The sequence below is a fragment of the Camelus ferus genome, chromosome 35 (genome assembly GCF_009834535.1).
Source record: "Camelus ferus isolate YT-003-E chromosome 35, BCGSAC_Cfer_1.0, whole genome shotgun sequence".
Lineage (NCBI taxonomy): Eukaryota > Metazoa > Chordata > Mammalia > Artiodactyla > Camelidae > Camelus > Camelus ferus.
Genome location: NC_045730.1, coordinates 26,113,413 through 26,137,047, shown reverse-complemented (window position 1 = coordinate 26,137,047; position 23,635 = coordinate 26,113,413).

Below are 23,635 nucleotides of genomic sequence, written 5' to 3'. Positions count from 1 at the left end.
GACCCAGCCAAAGCTCCAGACGTCTAAGAGGTGCTCTAGTCTTACCCACAGTGCGGAGACCCTGCGCGCACCGGAGGCTACGCTTGGCGTCTCTGAGCGTCGTCATCCTGTGGCCAAGCATTCACCGCACGTCAGCTGGAAAAACAGACTCGCATGCAGCTCCGTGCATGGCCACCAGCACTTCTGCACCCTCTCCCTCCACCTGCCCCCCACACCCGGTAAAAACATACCATCTGTTAGACCCAAGCGTAGTTCTAGGACAGACCGAACTCAGCAGCTCTACAGGCAGATGCGTTAATTCAATTCTGCCCAGAGAGAGAACCGGAGAAACAAGAGGTGGAAAATGTCAGGTTTAAGGGGACTTGCTCCTCTGTCTCAAATCAGCTGCAGATCTGGGGTCCCCGTTATTCATGCGCCTGTGAACGGTTGGGAATCTAATGACTTCTTAAAGCATGAGGGGCTCAGAGAATTTTGAACGGATGTGTTAGATACACCTCTGCTTTACGTCTTAGATAAGTCTTCCCTGTAAGTCGAATCCTACCAGACAACTAAAAAAATTCACAAGTGGCTGTTGGAAAAATACATACTCACAATGTAACATTCTTTTCAGAATCTCTGACTGAAGGGCTTCAGTGTTCTAGTTCGATGCGTTACTAAAACAGCCATTTCTGGATATACGCCATTCCGGGTACATCCCGTGCCCAGTAAACATGAACAAACTGGTCCTCAAAGCGACGGCTTGATCTTAGGATCCTGGGGTTTGGTTTTTTTCTAGCTTCTTTTCTTTCACGCAGAGAGCATGCCGGTTTCCCACGGACACCTCAGAAAGTGTATGTTCATCTCAAGTCAAATCGCAGAAACGCACTAGATTTTGTGGAATTCTGTCGTCAGTACTCTTAGGGTGTTAAAAATAATTGTGAAACAAGCATACGCTGTGACAGTTTCAAAATGGGCAGGAAGTATGATCACACGTCCTTGTGATTTTCTTCTGGGGCCGGAGCCCCCGCCCGTACCCTCAGACTGGGGGCCGGCAAGGCTCAGCTGTTAACACTGAGATCTGGGCCCCAGCCCTCCTGCCTCTTCGCACAGGTCGGTCAAAGTCACGGCAGCTCAGGGAAACCCAACAGGCTTGGGACCGCTGCTCATCCAGCAAGGATGTTCCCGGGTCTGTCGGGAATGAAACAGGACTCTGGCAGGAGGTCGGCAGGGTTCGTCCGCCCAGCAGCGCAGCGGAGCCCGCGGGAGGCGGGGAGGGGTCAGGGCAGAGGCTGGTTGCCCCAGGACTCACCAGCCTCCAGCCGCGCTGACTGCTCATCCCTGCCCCCTCCTCACGTTCACCTGTCCGGCCGGTGAGCAGGGACCAGCCCTCACTTTCTGTTTTCCCTCCCGTAACCGTCACCAGTTTCTGCTCCGTTAGCAAATTGCCCTCTTGAGTGTCTCCTTCCTGAAGGTTTGTTGCTGGGAGATCTCAGTGGTCTTGACCTTGGGATGGCCTCTTGCAAAAGGACGCAGGGCTACAGGCTGCGGTCGTTTAAAAGGACAAAACCAGGCCATGCGAACGATAAGCTGTTTTTTTCCTTTTTCTTTTTTTGCTACTTTTATCCTCTGATTCCATCACAAGAAGAGAAAACTACTTTCCATGGCTCACATTTGTCCTACTTCCTGAACGGTCCATGTGGACGGGGCGTATTTCTAGAGACAGCGCTGCTCAGGGAAGGAAGTGGCTGTGACTGACACACGGCGGGCGGGGCGCGGAGCAGAGCCAGAGGGAGAAGGGACAAGCTCAGCTGATTTTACGAAGATTTATAAGCCTGCCTTATTTAACCAGATATCCGCTCTCAAATAGGCGAGGAACTACTGTATGCTTGTGTGTAAACATGCCACCTCCTGCTTCTGGGAAGTTGCTGCTTAGAAGACAAGTGTGAGACCGGGCTGCGATTCCGGGAGCCCAGGGTGGCTACAGCTTTCCCCAGACTGAGGCTGGCTGCCTGGTTTCAGCACGTGCGTTTCTGCAGGGCGTCTCACCTGCTTCCCGGGAGTCCTAGGCCATGCAGGGCTCTCCCCGTAGCCGCGCTGTGAACGGAGTAAACGTCCTGCAGCTTGGCTCCAAGGCCGTGCCATTCCCGTGGAAAAGCGCGTGTGTCCGGCTTTCTCTCATCTGCCCCCCGGAGCCGCCGTCTGGGCTAACGCGCATCCGTCGTGAATTTGGGGTTAGAAAGAACTGGAAGACGGATGGAGCAATTAAAGTAAGGCTCCACAGAAAGAGAAAAATGCCATGCGATATCACTCACGCATGGAATCTAAACAAGGAAAACAGAAGACACTGATGAACTTATCTACGAAACAGAAATGGACTCACAGACACAGAAAACAGACTTATGTCCCCGGGGGCAAGGGGGTGGGCAGGGACAAACTGGGAGCTCGAGGTGGGCAGAGACGAAATGCCGTATGTAGGACAGGCAACAGCAAGGACTGCCGTACAGCGCAGAGAGCCATATTCAGCGTCTGCTGGCACTAACCTGTTGTGAAAAAGAACGTGTGTGTGTGTCTGAGTGAACGGCTGTGCTGTGCGCCAGAGACTGACACAGCGCTGTCAACTTCAATGTAAAAAGAACTGAAAGGACAAAGAATGACTTGACCGAATCCACACAGTCAGCCAGTCGCAGACACCCACAGGCTTTAATCGTACGGCATATAAATAATTATAAATCATTAATTCCTGGGATTACAAGGTTTGCGCAGTGAAATGGAGAAACCGAAACAACCTGAGCGGGCCGAGTCGGGGCTCAGGCCACCCGGCCCCACACCCGGCCCTGTCGCTACAGCTGTGGCTCTGGGCAAGTCACTCCCCGCCCTTCCTCCGCTTCCTCCCTCACTGTCCTCATCTGTGAGGGGTGTGGGGCGGTGTCAGGGACCTCAGCGACCTCACGGGGTCGCCTTGAGGATGCACACCGCAGGAAGAGCCACGTGGCCCCGGGTCCGGCCCTCGTCGGAGTGCGCTGCGTGTGCTCACTCCGTTCCCACTCAAGCCCTGGGGGGCCCCACTGTCCTCCCACTGAACAGATGACAGACTGAAGCCTTGGGGAAGTCGGCGCTGAGAGGACCAGCCAACCTCGGTTGCCGGCGCCGTCCCGGCCGTGAGTCACTGCGACTTTCTTGCAGGCTGGGCTTCAGAGGGGTCTGAGCACTTTGTGGCCCCTACAGTCCAGCCAGGGCAGCGGCCAAGCCAGGAAATGGAAGCCACTTTTTCTTTTAATCTCACCTGAAAAAAAGTCTGCAGCCCAAAGAAAACCACAAACAGCAATGCAAAGCCGAATGAAAGTAACACTGGCATTACCGGCTCCTTGGGATGGTCTCCACGCTGCTCCCTTTGCTGGTGGGAATAACAGAAAGTACAGGAGAAAACTTCTCCCCGCTCACCCGTGAGGATCACGAAGATTTCAGTATGTTCTTATAGGGCGATCATTCACGAAACACGTGACAGTCGCATACATTCCTTTTTTCCTGAAATGCTCTCGGGACTCTTGACAGCTCGTTAAGGACCCGCACAAGCCCCAGCTCCGCTCACACATGCCGGGCCGGCGCCCTCACCCCTGAGAATGTCGCTGCTGGGCGAGGACTGGCCAGTCCGGAGGGAGGGCGGGTCAGAGAGAGGCGCTGTCCAGCAGGGCTGCCTGCCCTCCCCGCCGCTTTTTATTTTGACATCTGGGGCTGTAACCCAGAGCACACACGGATTGGAGGTGCCATCTCGTGCCAGCTGTGAGACGGGGTACAACAGAACCTGAGTGCAGACACACCGTCATTTGTCTGTCGTGACACTTCCAGAGGGAAGATGCCGCGGCCAAATCAAACAGCCGCCTTTGCACAGAGGGCTTTCCTTTGCCCACTCAGGCTGTCAGCACCTCTGACTGGGGGGTTTCACAAGCTGCAAAACTTCACTTCTTGCAAGAGAACTAACCTGCTTTCCCACAAGTGGGTAAATGTGGCTCTGAGTGCAGGCTGTGACTTAGAAACTGTTGGAACCCCAGAAAAAGAAAGACACCAACTCCAAAGCAAAACCTGAGGCCGTCGGTTGCCAAATGGTGCCACCAGCCTCGGTTTAATTTAGTGGCTGTCACAATTTAATGTATTAAGTTGGAACATAGCAGTTATTTTAACTTTTCAAAGAATGACCAATTTCCAATAATTTACTCATATACCGATCACTTAAATGTATTGAGCACCTACTGTATGCCAGGGAGATGGCTCCCTACTTCACACGGTGTCTTGTTTAATCTCTAAAAAATAAGCCCACGAGGCTCGGAGGGCCGAAGTGCGCTGCCTGCATCGCACAACAAGGACGCAGCAGAGCAGCATCCGGACGAGCGGCCACACCGTCCCGCCTGCCCACGCTCCCGGCACGGGGCACGCAGCTCCCGAGGGCTCTGCTCACAGCCCGGGGTGCCCGTCGTCGGGCGCGATGCGACTCAGTCTCACCGTGGCTGCCGAGAAGCAGCATTTTAAGTGTTTGAAATTTCAAAACACTGTATCAAATGCATTTCTGCAAAATTCCCACTTTTTAGTTCCAGCCAGTGTGAAATGCTTGTTCATCTGAAAGTTGGAAAAGTAAAAAGATTCTCTATGGAGAGAGTGGTCTGAAAAGCTGGCGGCTGATTGCACAGCTAAAGCTGGAGCAGACACACTGACACTTCTGAGTTCTTAGAAACTGGGTGGAGAACCACAAGTGTGAATTTAAAATAAGTGTTCTTCATTTTAATGCCTTTTATGACATGTCAGAAAATCACCCTGGGTCCCACACACCAACTTCTTAATTGAACAACAAAGTACATACTCACTGAGTGTAGTTCACATCTCACCGCAAGATGACCTTTGGTGACTCAAACCTTCTGAAAACCCTCAGGTTTGTGATTGCTGTGTCATCCCGCGCTTGGCATCTTTAAAGTGAAATAATTTTTAAAGCTTAGTTTCAAGTGAGAATAGGATTGGCAGGTAAAGATGACAAGTTTCAAGGGCAGGACAGTGTCTGGATCGGCCCCCTGGGAAGGGGCCACAGCGCACCTGAGAGCGTCCGCCCAGCGTGCGAGGAGCTTCCAAGCTGGTGCGGGACACAAGCCGTGTTACCGTGAAGGTGCAGCAGCGCCACAGCTCTATGAAACTGTCATTTTTGCAAAAATCATGGACATTTTGAAAGAAAATCAACAGGTTCTTTACAGCTAAACAAGAGAGGGTCTTGACTCTGTCAAAAAGCGTGCAAATCAAACAAAAATGTTTTCAGTGCTTGAGGCTTGTTTGATGACCAGGTTCACGATTACCCTGGAGGATGATGCTTACAAAATGAGAGAAAATTAGGGAACGTCTTATTCTTCAGATGTGAGAAAATGTCTCTTTTTGATGAAAAGGGACAGCACAACTGAAGAAGAAAAAAGTTACTCCCCTCAAATGACATTGCCAAGTAACGCAGTTTCAGGAGCCCAAACGCCATAACTGAATTGGTTGAGAGACTTTAGGTTCTTAGGTAATTAACTCACATTATATTTTAGATTTTTCACTATATTTATAGTGATTTTTCTCTGTGAAGATATGTTCATTGGAATGTTTATCATTTATCTGTTTTTAATTTTAACAAGAAGCATATTTATGGGAGTTATTTGTCAATCTAGATTTGCTTGATGGCAATATTGAAAAATATTGAAATGCTGAATACTGAAAACTGAAGCAGCACCACTGGCTGGAAGAGCCGGCAGGCGTCTGCGCGGAGAGGGAGCGGTCTGCAGGTGGCTGAGGCACGAGTCGTCGTGCACCGAGCCTGTGGAAACCCTGTCCTGCAGGAGCCACCGCGTCACCCAGCAAGAACAGCTCCGCAGAGCGCCACCCGTGACGCCGTGCAGCGCATCTGCTCAGGTGGTCAAAGCCCTGGATGTTCTAAAAGGCTAACGAGTTCTGGTCTCGCTGGATTTAAGTGGAAATGCACTCCGTAGACCTACTGTGGTGCAGTCGGGGGAGATGCCGACCAGAGGGCTGGCGCTCAGATGCCACTGATATTTTTCTTGATGAGAATGGGAAGGCAATGGGAAGGTGGTAAAAGGATGAGTCCTGGGCAAACAGCTGCGTTGACCCCAAGTTGGCTTGCTTGCTACCTGTGTTCTTAGGGCTGAATGTCCCAAGTCAAGGCAAACCTTACGGGCGCATTAACTTCCCATGAAGGCTGCTGCAGGGAACCACGGCTGGGTGAAAAATTTGACCTTGGAGACACTTAATTCGATGTGTGTTAAAGTATCTGTGGTGATTTTTTTTTTAAATCTTTCATCAAGAGAAAGAGTTTGAATGAGTATTTCCCAGTCTCTGAATTAGAATCTGATCCATGTGTCAGAGAGCCTCACACTGAAGACCCCTGGAGTCAACTGTGTGGCACGAGGGACCTGAGAGACACCTGAATGAATTTCCTCCGCAGCGGCTCCAAACACCAGGAGGCACAAACCTTACACGCCCTCAGGGTGACATAAATTAGTGAGCCTGAGGCCGGCGAGGGTGCCTGTCTGACGGCTTTTATTTTCCTTTTGTGGGGGAGGGGCTGGATTCTGTCCTCAGGTCACCGGTATGGGACCCCCTCCCGCTCCAATACGTCCCTAGCCGGGCAGGATTTGGGGCACTCCTCAGTCGTTATTCTGACGTTACTTAGAAGCTATCAGAAAATGACATTTACATGCCGATGATGTGAGTCGGGGTCCTCACAATGTGTGACGTCCAAATGGGACCAAATCTTATTACTCAAAATTATCTTTATGTGATGTGGGATAATTTTCTGAAATGACAAACAAGATTTAAGATTTACATTGAAATGCATTGTCTTTTGGGGGGGACGTTAATTAGGGTTACTTATTTATCTATTTTTCGAGGAGGTGCTGGGGATCGAACCTGGGAGCTTGTGTGTGCTGAGCATGGCTCCACCACTGAGCTGTACCCTCCCCTGCCCCGAAATGCACTGTCTTTTAAAATGGCATTTAAATAAATTTTAATTCAAATCAGCCATTGTTCACCCATTATCCAAGAAAAGAATTTGTTTTGTTTTAGTTTGAAGGTAAATAATGTGAAATGTTCTTACGGTGAAAGGGGGTCCTGTAATAAAACTCTGTGCCACTTCCTTTGAAGAATAAATCAAAGTGTATTTACTGTCAATCAACAGTAAAAGAACTCGTCACCTGGCCCCAAGAATTCTCTACTGTACTGAATCTACTGTCTAGAATCTGTACTGAAATCGTTCCTGATGGGTGCTTTATACAGGCTAATCTTACCTCACTGCATCATCGTGGACACAGACACATCTGGAATCAGATTTTAATCACACTCTTCTCAGTTACCCACTTTCTTTCCAACACCTTCATTCTTATGCCCTCTTGACTAAGTTAACATCAGCGTTAAAATACAATCCCAATTCCATTCAGCATAAACGTTTCAGTTGTTTTTCTTGCCTTATTTACTTACATGAAATTTTCATGACTACTTGATTGTTTTAAATTCCCACTTTGAATACCCAGTGCCTGTGTGTGTGTCACTGTCTGTCTGTGTCTGTGTGTCTGTCCGTCTGTGTCTGTGTGTCTGTATCTGTGTGTCTGTATCTGTGTCTGTGTGTCTGTCTGTGTGTGTGCACGTGATTTTCACTATCATACATCTGTCAAGTCAGTCCCAACTTTTATTTGACAAAAATGAAAGGGAGAAATCATTTAACAGTTTATATTATTTAGTTATTGGTCATTTTCATTTAAATCTTAAGTCGTAGGCAACATGATGCATGGTAAAAATGATGGTTTACTGAAATAACTGGGTCTATTTACCCAGACGCAGAGTCACTGCCTTCTGAATGCGATGTTTGATCAGGCAGATGGGTGGAAACCCTCCTGTTTGCAGAGGGGTTACTGCCTCGGGAGCTGGTCCTGCCGCCACCGCGCAGCTTTGTTCAGGAAGACCGGAAGTCTCGGTCAGACCTGCCTTCTCTTTAAAATAATAAACATATGATTTTATATTGATTACTCCCTTTTTAATTTAGGGGAATTATTGCATATATTTGCTGCCTAAAAAATACACTGTTTAGTTTCACCTAGTTTTGGGTTTCACAAAATGTCATCAAAGCGTATGTTGTTTTTGAGACTTGCTTTATTGATTCAACAGAATGACACTACTAATTATCCATGCTCTCGCTTGTCCCTGAAAGTATTCCGCTGTGAAAGGTACCACAATTTATATGCTGTCTGTCAATGACACCTGAGTGATTTCCAGTTTTGGGGTTTTTGTTTGTTTGTTTACAGTTAGTGCTGTTTTGTGCGTGTTTCGTGGCGCACATCTGGCAAAGTTTTCCTTGGGGAATTTGAGCTTCGGGGTGAAACTGATAGATTATCAAGAATGCAAAATTCAGCCCTGCATTGTTTTCCAAGTGGTTGCACCAGTTTATAAACTCCCACCACCAGTACTGAAGGAATTCTTGTCATGCATTCTGTCCCACATTTCACTTTGTCAGACAGTTCCATTTTTGTTACTCGGAAGTAAAATTGAGGCCTATAAATGACCAGTAGGCATATGAAAAAATGCTCAGTATCGCTAATTATCAGAGAAATGCAAATCAAAACTGCAATGAGTTATCACCTGACACCAGTCAGAATGGCCATCATTCAAAAATCCACAAACAGTAAATGCTGGTGAGGGTGTGGAGAAAAGGGAACCCTCCTACACTGCTGGTGGGAATGCAGTTTGGTGCAGCCATTGTGGAAAACAGTATGGAGATGTCTCAAAAAACTAAAAATAGACTTATCATATGATCTAGCAGTCCCACTCCTGGGTATCTATCCAGAGGGAACTCTAATGCAAAAAGCTACATGCACCCCAGTGTTCATAGCAGCACTATTTACAATAGCCAAGACATGGAAACAACCTAAATGTCCATCAATAGATGACTGGATAAAGAAACTGTGGTATATTTATACAATGGAATACTATTCAGCCATAAAAATGAATAAACTAATTCCACTTGCAGCAACATGGATGGATCTGGAGATCATCATTCTAGGTGAAGTAAGCCAGAAAGAGAAAGAAAAATACTATATGATATCACTCATATGTGGAATCTAAAAAAAAAGAAAAGAAAAAGAGGTCACTAATGAACTCATCTACAAATCAGATACTGACTTGCAGACACAGACAGTCTTATGGTTACTGAGAAAAGGGACTGGGAAAGGATATATTTGGGAGTTTGAGATTTGCAAATGTTAGCCACTATAAAAAAACAGATAAAAAACCAAATTTCTTCTGTACAGCACAGGGAACTATAGTTAATGTCTTGTAATAACCTTTAATGAAAAAGAACATGAAAATGAATGTATGTATATGAATGCATGACTGGGACCTGATGCCGGACACCAGGAACGGACACGTTGTAACTGACTGTACTTCAATTAAAAAACAACGCTGTCTCGTTTGCATTTCCGTCGTTGTCAGTGAGGCTGAGCAGCCCCGGGGTGTTTGGCCGCTGTGCTGCTCGTAGGGGAAATGCCTGCTTAGACCTTCCGCCTGTTTTCCTACTCACTCCGTTGTTGCTTGTTAGTCACAGTGGGCCCCTGAGCAGCACAGGTTTGAGCACGGTGGGCGCACTTACATGCGGATTTTCCCGCAATAAACACTGAAGTGCTACAGAATCCACAATTTTTTTTAATCTTTGGATGCTCTGTAGCTAAATAAATAAAAATCTCCTTTAGCTTAAGGGACGTGGACGTCATTCGTGACGGTGCTGAGAGTGTTGGGGCCAGGAGCTAGATTGGAAACGGTTCAGCTATAGTAGGTGTTGTGTGGGGGACTCAGTGATGCACCCAGACCCCCTTCAGCTATAAAGGACTTCTCACTCCAGCTGCTGGGAGGGCTGCCAGCACACGGCCCTCAGTTATCAATCCCCTTTGGAGTTTGCTTCAGCTGCAGAAAAAGCCACTTCGCCTGAGGCTATGTCCCTATTCCCATGTCAACCTGCATCCAATGACTGATCGATATAAAGTCCTGGTCCTCTGGAGCCAGCTGCTCACAGCTGTAAGGGTGTGGCGCATCCTCAGAACTCCTTCCAGGGTTGGCTGAGGTGGTCCTGAGACCGCACCGCGCTTAGCCCCCCCCACTCCCGCGGCATCTGCTTCTGCCCCTTCCCTTCTGCAGGTGTGGATCCCAGGAGTGCCTGGTAATAAAGCAAAGGCTTGCCAATTTCTCTGCAAGCATCTGCTTCCGACGCAGAAGTGGAAGACGGTCTCACTGCAGGTGAGCTCTGTTAATGGGAGAGAGCAAGGAAATTGAAATGATGGTCAAAGACGACTATTTCAAGATGTTTGGCCACGGAGGAAAGTAAGAGAACTTAAAGGGGTGGTGACAGAATTTCCTGCCTCTCTATTTTTATTTGAGACATGCTTACATTTCATTAAGCAGATACACAAAGAGACGCTTTCTCTAAGAAATACCTAAAAATGCTGGCGGGAAATTTGTTGAACATCTTCTGACACGACAAAGAGCAAAAAAGTGAAGAGAACTCTCGGAGGGTGAAAAACAACGGGGAAAAAACTTTAAGGACATAACGAGAAGGAGCAGCAGCAGCAGCAAGCTCCTGAACCGACAGTCACCCTGAGGGGCCTGCCAGCCCCTGGTGCTCCTAGACCTTTAGGGCTAATGGGCTTGAAGTGAAGACAGGAAAGCGTAGGACCTCCTTAAGAGGCAACATCTGATCGAGACTCCCGCACAAAGCCGGGACCACCAAAGAGGACTCTCACAGCGCAGTGGAACCCCCAGAAGGACAACAGCCACAGAGCCTGTCCCCAGAGCGGCAGAGGTGCAACCAGCTCAGCCCTGGTCTGGCTGTCGGGGGAGGAGCTGCAGCGTCTACTCACAGAGGTTTGAGGCCAGACTTTACACCAGCTCCGTAGCCCCCCCAGATTTCAGGCTAAGAACTTAATATACAAGTTCTTTGTGTAGCACTTGGCTGATACACACCCAAATTCTCTTTAACACCCTAAACCCTGGCCTTCAGATCTCACAAATACAATTGAAATGGTTAAATGCATTTTTAAAAATCACTTAATTCATTGAAAATACTATGAAAAAGAATCAGCAGAAACAACACAACGGTTCCAGAAATACTATAGATTCTTCACTGGTCAGTTATTAAATATGAAATAAGTATGTCTAACACTTTATAGAAAAATAAAGTAGTATATTGAAGGTGTGGCCAAAATTGAAAGATGGTTATCTTTATAAAGGATAAAATGGGTCTGAAAGTCTAGAAATGACACAGGAATTTCAAAAATGATGGCTATAATCACTGAAAATTTGAATTGCAATAGGTCGTTTAAAGAACAAAAGTCAGTGAAGGTTGAGTAAGTCAAAAGATTTAAGTGAAGAAACCAAAAGCCAGATAATGCGGAAACTAAGGAAGAAGAAAAATCTTCAAAGAAAAAATAACGATGACATTTTCCAAACAAACAAAAATGCTAATGTTTCTAAAACACAGATTCACAAAGGAAATTCTAAGGGATATTCTCCAGGAAGAGAGAGAAGCTAATATGTGTGGAAACCCAGTCAGACAATGGCTGTGGAGACAGCAAGCACCATGGTAAACGGCACGTTTTACAGAATCTAATAAAACAAGGCAGCGTTTAGAACGCTGCATGAAAGCGTGGGAGGGACATGATCCCACCGACGTGTCCGGCGCTGACGTCCCTAGAACACCCGTCAAATAAACGTGGCTAGCTGACAGACACCTCCTAACGAACAAACCGGAGTTCTCGGAGCCTAAGTGTCTCCTTGTCGCCCCTATGAGGCATTATTTTGTGCATTATGTATATAACGTATAAAGGTTTCTTTACCTCGCAATCAAAACATGTTTTTTTAAGTGAGTTCAACATTTTCACTAATTTTTTTAATTGATGCTTAACTTTCCCCCAGATTTGGCCAGACTTTTTCAACCTTCAAAATACAAGGCTATTCGCTTCAAATAGCCAGCGTCGGCGGCTCAAAGTGCCTGTGGAGAAGCTGACTCCTACGGAAGCTCATGGGTTTTGTCCAACTTGTTTAGGCACCTATAGATCGTAAAATCGGCTCAGGATTGATTTTGATTTGCCTAAGAAGCAGCTTGTGAACCTGGGGGGTCCTAAATCAGTGTCATTCTGTTGGAACAAAGGCAGTGAAGGTGGGAGCGGGGAGGGAGGGGCAGACCTTCTCAAACCTTTGATCAAGGTTTGCAAAGCTGATGATGAGGAATGGACCGGGACCAGCTCACTGCAGCGCGAGTCTGCAGGGCTGCCTGACGTGGGCCCCAGTCTGCTGTATTTGCGTCGGGAAGCTCTTGTTTTTCTTCCACAGGAAAACTGCTGCCAAGATGCCAGTGTCCCCACTGACTTATTTGGCAGCAAGTAGGTCTGTGGCTTCAGACGTGAATCCACGAGAGGGGCTCCCCGAGTTGGCAGGGCCCGCGTGTGCCTTCTGGGTCAGCTCCCTGACAGGCGCCACGGGTGTCTTCCCGGGGGAGTGCTGTCACACAGGACAGCACGACAGAACTTGGGGCTGGGGTGCCGTGGGACCCGAGCGCTGAGGCTAAATTCTACGTTGCTAAACGCGTAGGAGAGGCCACAGGATGGTTTCAGGAGCGGTTACGGCAACACCGCTTCTGTTTTCATCTGTGATACCGAAGCATTTATTGTCCGGCAAGCACAAAAGCTCAGGCCGGTACCGAGTACTGGGTTTCAAAGAACGGCCAGAACCATGGAGCAGACTGAAGAGCTTAGTACCAGTCGTTTAAAAACTACAAATCTGAAGCTTCCAGTGCAGATCAGGCTTTGTTTAGAGGGAGACTGGGAGGAGGGGTTCCGTGAAAGCAGAAAAGGACACTGGGCACCTTTCTTTTCCCCGCTGCCACCTCCGCCTTCTCCCCGGACCAGGGCCGGCAGCTGCCTGGAGCCCTGGGCGCAGGCCAGCTCTGCTCTCCCTGGAGAGCCCCCTCCAGGACCCCGGGGACAGGAGTGCAGGCTAAACGCGGCTCAGGTTTGTGCCTCTGAGCCAAATAATTGGTGAGTTTGGCCAAGATTCAAGTTCATTCTGAAGCATTAAATCAGTGTTGCAGGCTTGGTTCCAACATTAGAACAGCCCGAGCAGTGAACTGCGAAGCTGTCACCTTCCTCCTCCTGTCATCAATCTAACCTAGGTGACAGAAGCAGAGCAGTGCCAGGGCCTGGCCAGACGGCAGAAATCAGCCAGAGAATCAGAACAGTAAATTTCATTGTTCGCAACTCCTCTGAGCAAAGAGGAGGTGCTGAGGAAGGAACGGAATTCGCCCAACAAAGGAGACACTCGGAGGAGAAAGGAGTAGCCGTTTCAGTGCAAAATGAGAGAGCTGGGGCGAGAACAGAAACAGGAGGAATCTTAGCACACCCCAAATTAGTCTGGGCTGTCAGAGATGTTTCACAGAAGGGTCTGAATCTGAAAAAAAAAAAAAATTAACGAGGAAGAGGAAAAGGAAGAGAGACAGGAAACAATTGGGGCGAAGCGCGCTGCGGCCGGACGCCTGAAGAGACGCCCGCAGGAGGAGGAAGGGCCCCGGGGGAGGCGGGCGGCGCTGGAGGGGATGCGGGACGCGGGCTGCGCGCGGTGGCCCGAGGAGGAGCTCCGAGCCGGAGACACCGACACTTCAGGTTTTAAACACAAAAGCAATGACATTATTACTTGGAGAAAATGTCATTTGTTAAACAGGGAAATGGCTCTCACTTCACCAGAGATGACACTGGAGTGTTTCGAGGGGGGCTGACTGCGAATTACACCCTCCAGGTCCAGACGGTTGTGGGACACAGAATCTCGACCTCCAGCACGTCGCTCACAGGCCTAGGAGGACACGCAGCTGACTGAGAATGTGCATGGCTACAGGGCGCACGCGAGGAGGTGCGAGTGCTCAGGTGTTGCACCCCCTTTCTGCGAATCATAAGCCGGACTGCCTCGATCGTGGTGCCACCGGCCTCCACTTAGGCCCGCGTGTGAGAAGGTTTACTCCTGCTGACACTTGCTGCTGAATGGAAGTTGGCCTGAGGGACGGGGCGGGGGGGACGGCTGGAGACGCCTGGGGGGGCGGGAAGGAGGGGCACGAAGGCCCAGCACCCTTCCCTTCAAGCTGCCAGAAGCAAGATGAGCCGTGACACTGAAGTGAAGGCCAGCAACATGAAGCATGCGGCGTCCTCCGTGCCGTCGCTCTGTCTAACACGACACGGTTACACATTTTATCTTTATGGGATAATAAACATTAAATCAGGCCCTTCCCCTTTTCTCCATCTAAAAGTTCATATGATTTTATTATTTTTAATCGAATTATAGTCAGTTACAATGGGTCCATTTCTGGGGTCCAGCCTCATGTTTGAGTCACACATACACGTACACACACTCGTTTTCGTGTTCTTCTTCGTGACAGGTTTCTGCAAGGTACTGACCAGAGTTCCCTGCACTCGACAGAAGAAACTTGCTGTTCATCTCTTTCATAGATACTAGTTAACAAGGCTGGAACGTTTCATCCTTTTCATCTGACAGATTCTTCCAGCCTCCTTCTAGAAAAGAACCTGCCTCAGGACACTCCACAGCCTCCTCCCCAGACTCCAAGCAATCCTGACTCCGCAGAGTGTCTTCCAGCCGCCTGAGGGGCACCAAGCTCCTCCTAGAATATGGGGGTGGGGGCTTCTGACGCAGACTGAAGGCAGTTTTTCCCCAGCTCTCATGTGATTTTTAAGAGCCAGCCAGTCTGGAAAATGTTGGATTTGTTTGTAGGAAAGGTAAACACTGCCAAAATCAACAAGTTCCCTCCTTAGGGGGCTGTAGAGAAAATTGGTCTCCAGATTAAGACGGTTCAGACTTGTGCTGGGGGAGAAGGGAGCCCCCACCCCACCCCCCGTTAGCCCGGCACTGCGTCAGCGAGCTGAAAAATCTCTGGTGGAGGAGTGGCAAACTGTGTACTCAAGGGGTAAAGGAAATTAAAATTGATCTCTTCTATAAATAGCTGAGACAAAGCAGTTCTCCTAAATGAGCAAGCAGGCCACGAGGCTCAGTGAATCGGGTTAAACGGTGCAGCCACACTGGCTAGATTGCTGTACTCCGTCTCCACTGTGATCAGAGTGATATAAAACGGTTTCATAGGTGATTGGTTACAAGTCAGCAAAAACGCTTTGATTAAAATAGAGCAACTAAACATTTTCTGCGTGTCCTGTAATTAGGGCTGCCAAACAAAAAGCAGGACACCAGCTTCATTTGAATTTCAGATAAACAACAAATAATTTTCCAGTATAAGCATGTCCTAAATATTGCTTGCGACATACTTATGCTAAAAATTATTCTCTGTTTATCCAAAATTCAAATGTAGCTGTGCATTCTCTGTTTTTATTTGCTAAATCTGGCAAGTTTGCCTGTAATACAGGTAAAATAGGGTATGTGTTTTTCATGCGCCCACTCCCCAAAGCACACTGAATTCATATTTGAATGAGTATAGCCAATACCTATGTATAGAGCCGTGAAGATTAAGTGTTATTTATGAGATGAAAATCCAGGCAAGGTTTTCTAAGAAGTTAGTTAGAAGAGTTACTCCAGGGAATTGAATTTCCTGAGATTTCTTCGAGGTTGCATTTTATAACTATCTGGGGAGATTTAAAAATCCAAGCTGCAACTCAGAACAATTACACCAGAACCTCTGGGCGGGACGCTGCCACCTGCACTTTTTACTCCACAGTGAATCCTGTGCTCCAAGGTGAGAGTCACCGCTCTGGACTGATGGCAAAACCTGCCAGCCTGTGACGGCAGAAAACAAAAGACGCAAAGGGGCCAACACTTCCCGGCTGACTGTCATTCAGGCTGCCTCTGCCCCTTCCAGCTTTGGGATGCATAAGAGCGTTCACATTCAGCTACTGATGGGAGCTAAATGGAGAGCGGAGAAATAGCGAAGTTGAGAAGGATTTTTTAAAGTCTAATCTTCAAGTATGAACGGCCCGGCTGGGTTTTAGAGACGCAGCTGTTAAGGGAAGTTAAACACCCATAAATCTACGCTCTTATCAAGGGGCATACGTTTACATTCGCTGTGCAGACGGCAGTCGCAGTGTGTGTGTTTCAAGTCCCCGCTTCCCCATCGGTGTTTCTCCCCCAAACACCAACTGTCAGTGTCAGCTGCAGAATTCTGAAATCTTACCAGGAGGCCCAGTCACCTCCTCTGCTTTTAATTCAGGGTGTGGTCTCCTTTCAGTTCCAGTGTGCTCTCAACCACTGAAGTGCCAAGATCTCTAAGGCTAGCTTCTCTGTCACTGTAACTGACAGCCGAGGCGCACGCGTAGCCTGAACACCGACACAGAGGCGTTCGCCGCGCGCTCGTCCTGGCGTCAGCTGGTGGGCCGGGGCAGCGCTGCCTGTCTGCAAGCCTTCCTTGTCAGAAAGGCCAGAGGACTGTTACGTTGTTAACCTCTGGTCCCGGCACTTTCCAGGAGCGGCCAAAGCGAGCCTCCACATCTCACCGTGTACCGCTGGCTGCGCAGGGCGTTCTGACACAGTGTGTTTACTTCCGACACCGAGGATTTCCCTTTGCTCGCCTCCTGTGCCCTGAGCTAGCCTGGATCTAAGAAGCCCATGCATACTTCTCAGCAAGCTGCTTTTGTCATTTCAACCCTGAAAGGGCTGAAGAGTTAACTACATCTTTCATTAAGAATGGAGGACCGATAGTCTCCATACACCCGCTGGTAGAATTTATGTATTTATTTTCAATTTTGTAAATTTAAAAAATTTTTTAATTTTTTAAAATATTTTTAATTGAAGTACAGTCAGTTACAGTGTGTCAGTTTCTGGTGTGCAGCATCATGCATATTTATACATATATTCATTTTCATACTTTTTCATTAAAGGTTATTACAAGATATTGAATATCGTTCCCTGTGCTCTATGAAAGAAGACTATTTTTGGTCTGTTTTTATTTATAGTGGTTAACGTTCACAAATGTCAAATTCTCAAATTTATTCCTTCCCACCCCCTTTCCCCAGTAACCGTAAGACTGTTTACTATGTCTGCAAGTCTGTATTTGTTTTGTAGATAAGTTCTTTAGTGTCCTCTTTATTCTTTTCCTTTTTTTAGATTCCACATATAAATGATATCATATGTATTTTTCTTTCTCTTTCTGGCTTATCTCACTTAGACTGCTCAGTATCACTAATTATCAGAGAAATGCAAATCAAAACTACAGTGAGGTGTCACCTCACACCAGTCAGAATGGCCACCATTCAAAAATCCACAAATGACAAATGCTGGAGAGGCTGCGGAGAAAGGGGAACCCTCCTACACTGCTGGTGGGAATGTGGTTTGGTGCAGCCACTGTGGAAAACAGGATGGAGATTCCTCAAAAAACTAAAAATAGACTTACCATATGATCTAGCAATCCCACTCTTGGGCATATACCTGGAGGGAATGCTAACTAAAAAAACAACTGCACTCCGGTGTTCATAGCAGCACTATTTCAATAGCCAAGACATGGAAGCAACCTAAGTGTCCATCAACAGATGACTGGATAAAGAAGTGGTGTATTTATACAATGGAATACTACTCAGTGATAAAAAAAAAAAAGAATAAAACGATGCCACATGCAGCAACATGGATGGACCTGGAGATTGTCATTCTAGGTGAAGTAAGCCAGAAAGAGAAAGAAAAATACCCACTGACAGAATTTTTATGTGAGTACAAGCACCCGGCACAAGAGAACAAGAAAGACTAGAAATCATACAATTATTTCAAGTTTTAGTTCACCTCCAGTCCACCGTGTATACTAAACGTCTACACTTCAAAGCAAAGTGTTTTCTTTTGATGGAATTGTGCCTTATACGTTAAGGAGTGCATACTGGTTAAGTGAACAGAGAAGTCATCTGTCAGCAGGTTGATCCCATGATGTACGTGACCCTCTTCTCTTCCCTCTCTGGGTGTTCCTCCAAGTCTTTAATTGTCCCGTATGAGTGAATTACCCTCAAATATGTATTTCCATCTCTAAATGCTCTTTTAATCTAAGTTACAATGTCATTTTTCCTGTGGTCCGTGGAATATATCTCAATTCTAGACACCCAAAATCTTGGAGAAGTTTGGCACATCACGCTTCCCGTAACCAGCAAGCCGGCTCACCCGCGCTTGTTTCCCGAGAGCCACCACGTGCGTTCTTCCGTGTACACGTCCCGCTACCAGTTCCATGCCTCAGGCTCCGTCAACTCCCAACCAGACTGTTACTCTAACTTCCCAGTGGGGCTCCCTTCACCTACACCATTGTAGTCCTGATAATGACACTTCTGGGGGAAAAGGACTTTAAAATCTTAGGAAATGCTCATTTTCCACTGACTAAGAGCACCATGCTAAAGATACAGAAATTGGAGTCCGGGAACAACAGTGGAGAGGGATGCTAGCAAACGCTGCGGAATCTCAGTGGGAACTGTGGAAGTTTACACCCTCTGAGTGTGCACAGCCAGGGACAGTCCTAGCCGTACAGAAACCACAACCAGCCTTGAGTAAGTCCAGTCAGATTAACGCCACCTGAACCCTCTGTGTGGTTCTAACACCGACTAGAGTAAGCCTTCTTGGAAGACAAGGTTCCTTTCAAGCTCACCCACCCAATGACTGTCGTTTAATTAAAGTTACTAGGCATACCAGGACTCCTGGCCAGGCAGAAGCACTAGAAATAAACTCTTATTTAACCAAGGTATTGACGTCATCAAAGACGGACTTTGAAACAGCTATATTTAGTTTTTTTCAAAAAATGGATGCTAGAATAGAACGCTTTACTAAAGAATCGGAATCTATTAGTGAATAAATAAAAATTCTAGAGTTGAAAATGCAATAAACTGAAATTTAGACTTTGAAAGACGGGCTTAACAGGAGATCAGTACAGCACACGAAGGGACTGGCGAACTCGCCAGGAGGAAAATGAGAACAATTGCGTTTGCAGGATAAACTGCAGCGCAAAAGAAAGGGAACCACAGAAGCAGCTGTGTGTCTTCGCGCACCTCCGCGCCTCTCCTTCTGTGTATACGTCTACATGTTCACCTATCTGCGTCTATCTTTCTACATGACATGGATAAAAGCTACAATATATGTAAGGCTCAGAAGAGAAAGAGGGAAGAAAGGAAAAAATTTTGAATAGATAATGGATTTCCAAAAACTGACAAAAACCAAGATACAGATCTTAGAAAACCTGTGGACCTCAAGCAGGATAACCACACACACACACACACACACACACACACACACACAAATACCCACAGCTGGTCACATCAAAGAAAAATGACTGAACATTAGAGACAAAAGAAAATATTAAAAACACACAAGAAAAATAAGATCTTCAAAGGAGTAATAAAGACGCACAGCTGATGTCTCAACAGAATATGGACTCACAAAGATGGTGGAACATCTTTAAGGTGAGAGAAAGGAAACAAGGTAGAATTCTCTAGCTGCAAAACAGTCTTCCAAGCAGCTAAATAAAGGGAAATGACCCCAGGCTGTGACAGTGCAACACAACAAAAATGCAGGAAGAAATTTGAAACGACAGAACGCGTCTAAGTGACTGAAACGCAGTCTAATGGCTGAGTTCTGCGACCGAACGGGGAGGACGGCTGTCCTCTGCGCTGGGCGCTCCAGTGCCAGCCGCCTCGGCAGGAACTTCTCTCTAGTATCGCTAGTGACTATCATGGTGACTAGTGTAGTAAGAACTCAAGAAATGTTTGGCAATTGATTGACTAAATCAACAGTCTCAACAACTTTGCTCCGTATTTGAAAACCCAGGACAATAATGGCCATGACTTCCGCTACCCAGATACACTGTTAAGGAAATTATGGATTGCGAAGAAAATCTGGGCTTATTTGGGGGGAAAGAGAGAAGGGAGGAAGGGAAGAGGGAGAAATTCACCTACTATAGCGGAGCTGACACAGAGGGAGGTCAGGGTAAGGACGCAACGGTGTTGCACCCTCCAGTCTGGGCCTGCTGGAAGGAAGATTCCGCAGCCGTGACGCAGGAAAGGCAGGCAGGCATCCCTTTGGAAATGTTTAGCCGTTTACTATCTGTGGCATGTTTCTCTGAGAAAGGCCTCAGTAACAACGCTAAGCACATGACAGTAAGGCTAACAGTGCCCCCATGGCTTTATCTTCAAGAAAGGGGACGAAGCAGTGCACGTGTTAGCAGCTTTGTAACTGGGGAGACGCACGGCTCTCATCCCACAACGGCTGTTGCTGTGAGTGGATGTCGTGACTCCCTGCTACCGCCACCTCGGGCTGCCAACAGCATGGCACGGCTGCTGTCATTCCAGGGTGGTCACAGCTTTCCTATCTTCTCCGGCAAGTTCGGGGAAACACATGCCACTGTCACAACAGGGTAACAGTAGGCAGGTACCACAGGATGACACGGCAGGCGGAGAGAAAGGGGGCAGGCTCGGATCTTACAAAACTAACCACAGCCTCAGTTACAAGTTTCAGAAACAAGAGGTTGGTGCATAAGAGCTTAGACTTGTCAGATCCCTCATTTAATTGGGCCCCACATGCTTGTCCTAGTGTTTGGATAACGAGAAAGAGTGTGCAGAGGACGTGCTGCAGACCTGGGCAGAGAATGACCCCCCCCAGCAAGTGTGCCTTCCTTTAAGCCCCTGAAGTACCCGACAGTCTCGGTGCCGAGTGTCTAAACAATGCATCGGCTACGTGCCTGAAAGCAAACTCCTGCCTGCTGCTAGCGTTTACAGCTTACATTTGGGTTGTCTGAGAATTCCACACTAGTCTGGCATTAACTGAGCTCCAGGAGCGCTAGATTCTTTCTTTAAAAATCTATCATTTGCTCTTTAGTTCTGTGAACAATTTTGGGAAGAACACACGTGCCACACACATGCCATCCTGTGTGAAACCCCTCCCGGGGGGAGCTTCCTCCTGAGGAACTGGCTTCATGCTCTTCCTCAACCAGCGAGAGTGGTAGACCAGTCGTCTGAGACCCACTTCAGCCCTTGTTTACGTCACAAGGGTGTTGGAAGGATTAATTAGTTAACATGCAAAATCCTTTGAAGATGAAGAACGCTGTGAAATTGCTCAACAGAGCTAAAATTCCTCCACAGACACGTTTTTTCTTTCATATTTGTAGAATCTCACCCACCGCCTGTTAACTCTTTTTGCTAACATTATGTACTCAGACTGCTTTTTCAAAAATTGATTTATCTTTTCCTTCATGAGGCTCAAAATATTTATTTATCTCCATCCTCATTTCTCACCGTCTCAGTTTTTCCTACTAAGTATTAATTTTTTTCTTACTGAGCAATCCTGGTGTAATTTATGAAATGCTGCTTGCCAGTCATGTTCTCCTTCTTGCATTTGTGGCATTGACTGGAATTGTGGACTGGAACACCCACAGACCACCAGTGAGAGAAAGAGACGTCTCTGTTTCTAACTCTAGAGGCTCAGACCATGAGAATCGCCCACTTGGATCGAATGTCACGGTCCAGAGGGCAGGGGAGTCCACTTGTGCAATTCACTGGGCAAGAAAGAAGAAATTGCTTTTTCCCAAGATCTCAAGTTTTCATAATAAGGAGTTACTTAAATGTCGCTTATGAGGCTGAAATATATACTCAAGGAGCTCTGGTGAAGCCTCCCCACCCATCTTCCCCTGGCCGCAGCTGATGGAGTCTGCTGCCCACACGCCGGGCTCGGACTGTCCAAGCGGAGCTGCCCCGGCAGATCCATGTGTGATTAGAGGGCCCATTTCTGCTGAGCACCTGCACGCAGAGACCTTCACCTAGAGCACTGCAACTGTTCTACCTGCCTGCCTCTGTGAGACAGAAGCGGGAGCCTGGCGGTGCAGTCCCGGGGTTTGCTTCACAGCTCCGGCTGTGAAGAACCCAGCCGATCTCTCTCCACTACTTTTTTGACACTTTTCTATTTTGATTGATCTATTCGAGATGTTTAAATGTATCAAAGACATTCAGACAGATCAGCTTTTGAACAGAGGTGTTTTTCATATTATTCCTAAAGGATATTCTCCCCAAACAACAACGGTACTGACCAGTATCTTTATTATAAACAAAGATTACCAAACACAGCTGCCTGCCAATGCTTTTCACTTTGTATAATGAACTTAATTCTGCTCATATTTAAATATATGAAAATAATGTATTTTTTGTGCTCCCTGTCTTAAATAGAATGAGCAAAAACCTATTAAGTGGCCAGAAAATCAAATGGAAAACGACCTTAGCACAATATATTTACTATTATTATTACACACACACACCCTTAATTATAACGCTATTATAGGAAAGCATGTTTCAAAAGAAATTCCATTTCCTTTTATTTTTTGATAAAGAAAAATTTGTGCACAATTAATATACACAGTTTGACGAGTTTGGAGATGACACACACCACAGTCTACGCCACAGAGCCCTCCATCACCCCCAAAGTCTCCTCCCGCCCTCCTTTTCCCCTCCCCCACCTCCATTTCTTCCTCCTCCTCCTCTTCTTTCTTCTACTATCATTATCAACATCATTAGTATTAGCATTTTGTGATAAGAAGACATAACACAAGCTCTACCCACAGTAAGTTCTTGAGTGCACGACTCAGTGTTGTTAACTAGAGATGCTGCGCTGTGCAGAGCTCTGGGACTTACTCCTCTCGTATGAGTGAGATCTGGTGCTCCTTGACAAGGACGCCCCCTTTTCCCTCTCCTCGAGCCCCTGGCAAACACCATGCCAGGCTCCACTTTCGTGGATTTGATGACTTTAGGTTTGTCAGGGTGACATCAGTGTGATGCTGGCCTCGTAAAAAGAGTTTGAGAGTTTTCCCTCCTATTTTTGAGAGTTTACGAGAGATTAGTATTTAATTCGTCTGTTAATGTTTGGGAGAGTTCATCCGGGAAGGCACGTGCTTCTGGGCTCTTTTAGGTTGGAAGATTTTCATCATGTATTCAATTTCCTTATTGGTTATTGATCTGTTAAGGTTTTCTATTTCTTTTTTATTCTGTGTTCATAGATTGAATCCATACGTTGCCAGGAGGGGGAAAGTGTGGGAAAGGATACAGTGGGAGCTTGAGATTTGCAGATCCTAACTACTATACGTAGAACAGATAAACAACAAGTGTATTCTGTATACCACAGGGAACTATATGCAATATCTTATAGTAACCTGTAATGAAAAAGAATATGGACATGAATATCTGTATGTGTGTGTATGACTGAAGCTTTGTGCTGTACACCGGAAACTGACACAACATTGTAAACTGGCTATACTTCAATTTAAAGAAATAAGAAATGCCTTTAATCCTGAAAAAAAAAGCAGTTGGAGCCTTCTCATAGTGATAGTGCGGTTGTAAACTGCCTTAACTGCTCGGCAGGGCCACTAGGATTGTCTGTCACAGCTGAAGGAGGAGGTTTTAGTCGATAATGACGCATCGGTTCCATTTCTAGGTGTAAATACTGTAAGATTCCTGTCTTTGCAGTCAAGGAGGCATGTACTAGAACTCTTGTAGCAATATTTTTATAGTTAACTTTTGAGTATAAACTAAATGCCAATCAGAGAAATGAGAATAAACACATTGTGTGTGTAGATCAATACAAGATGGGATATTTA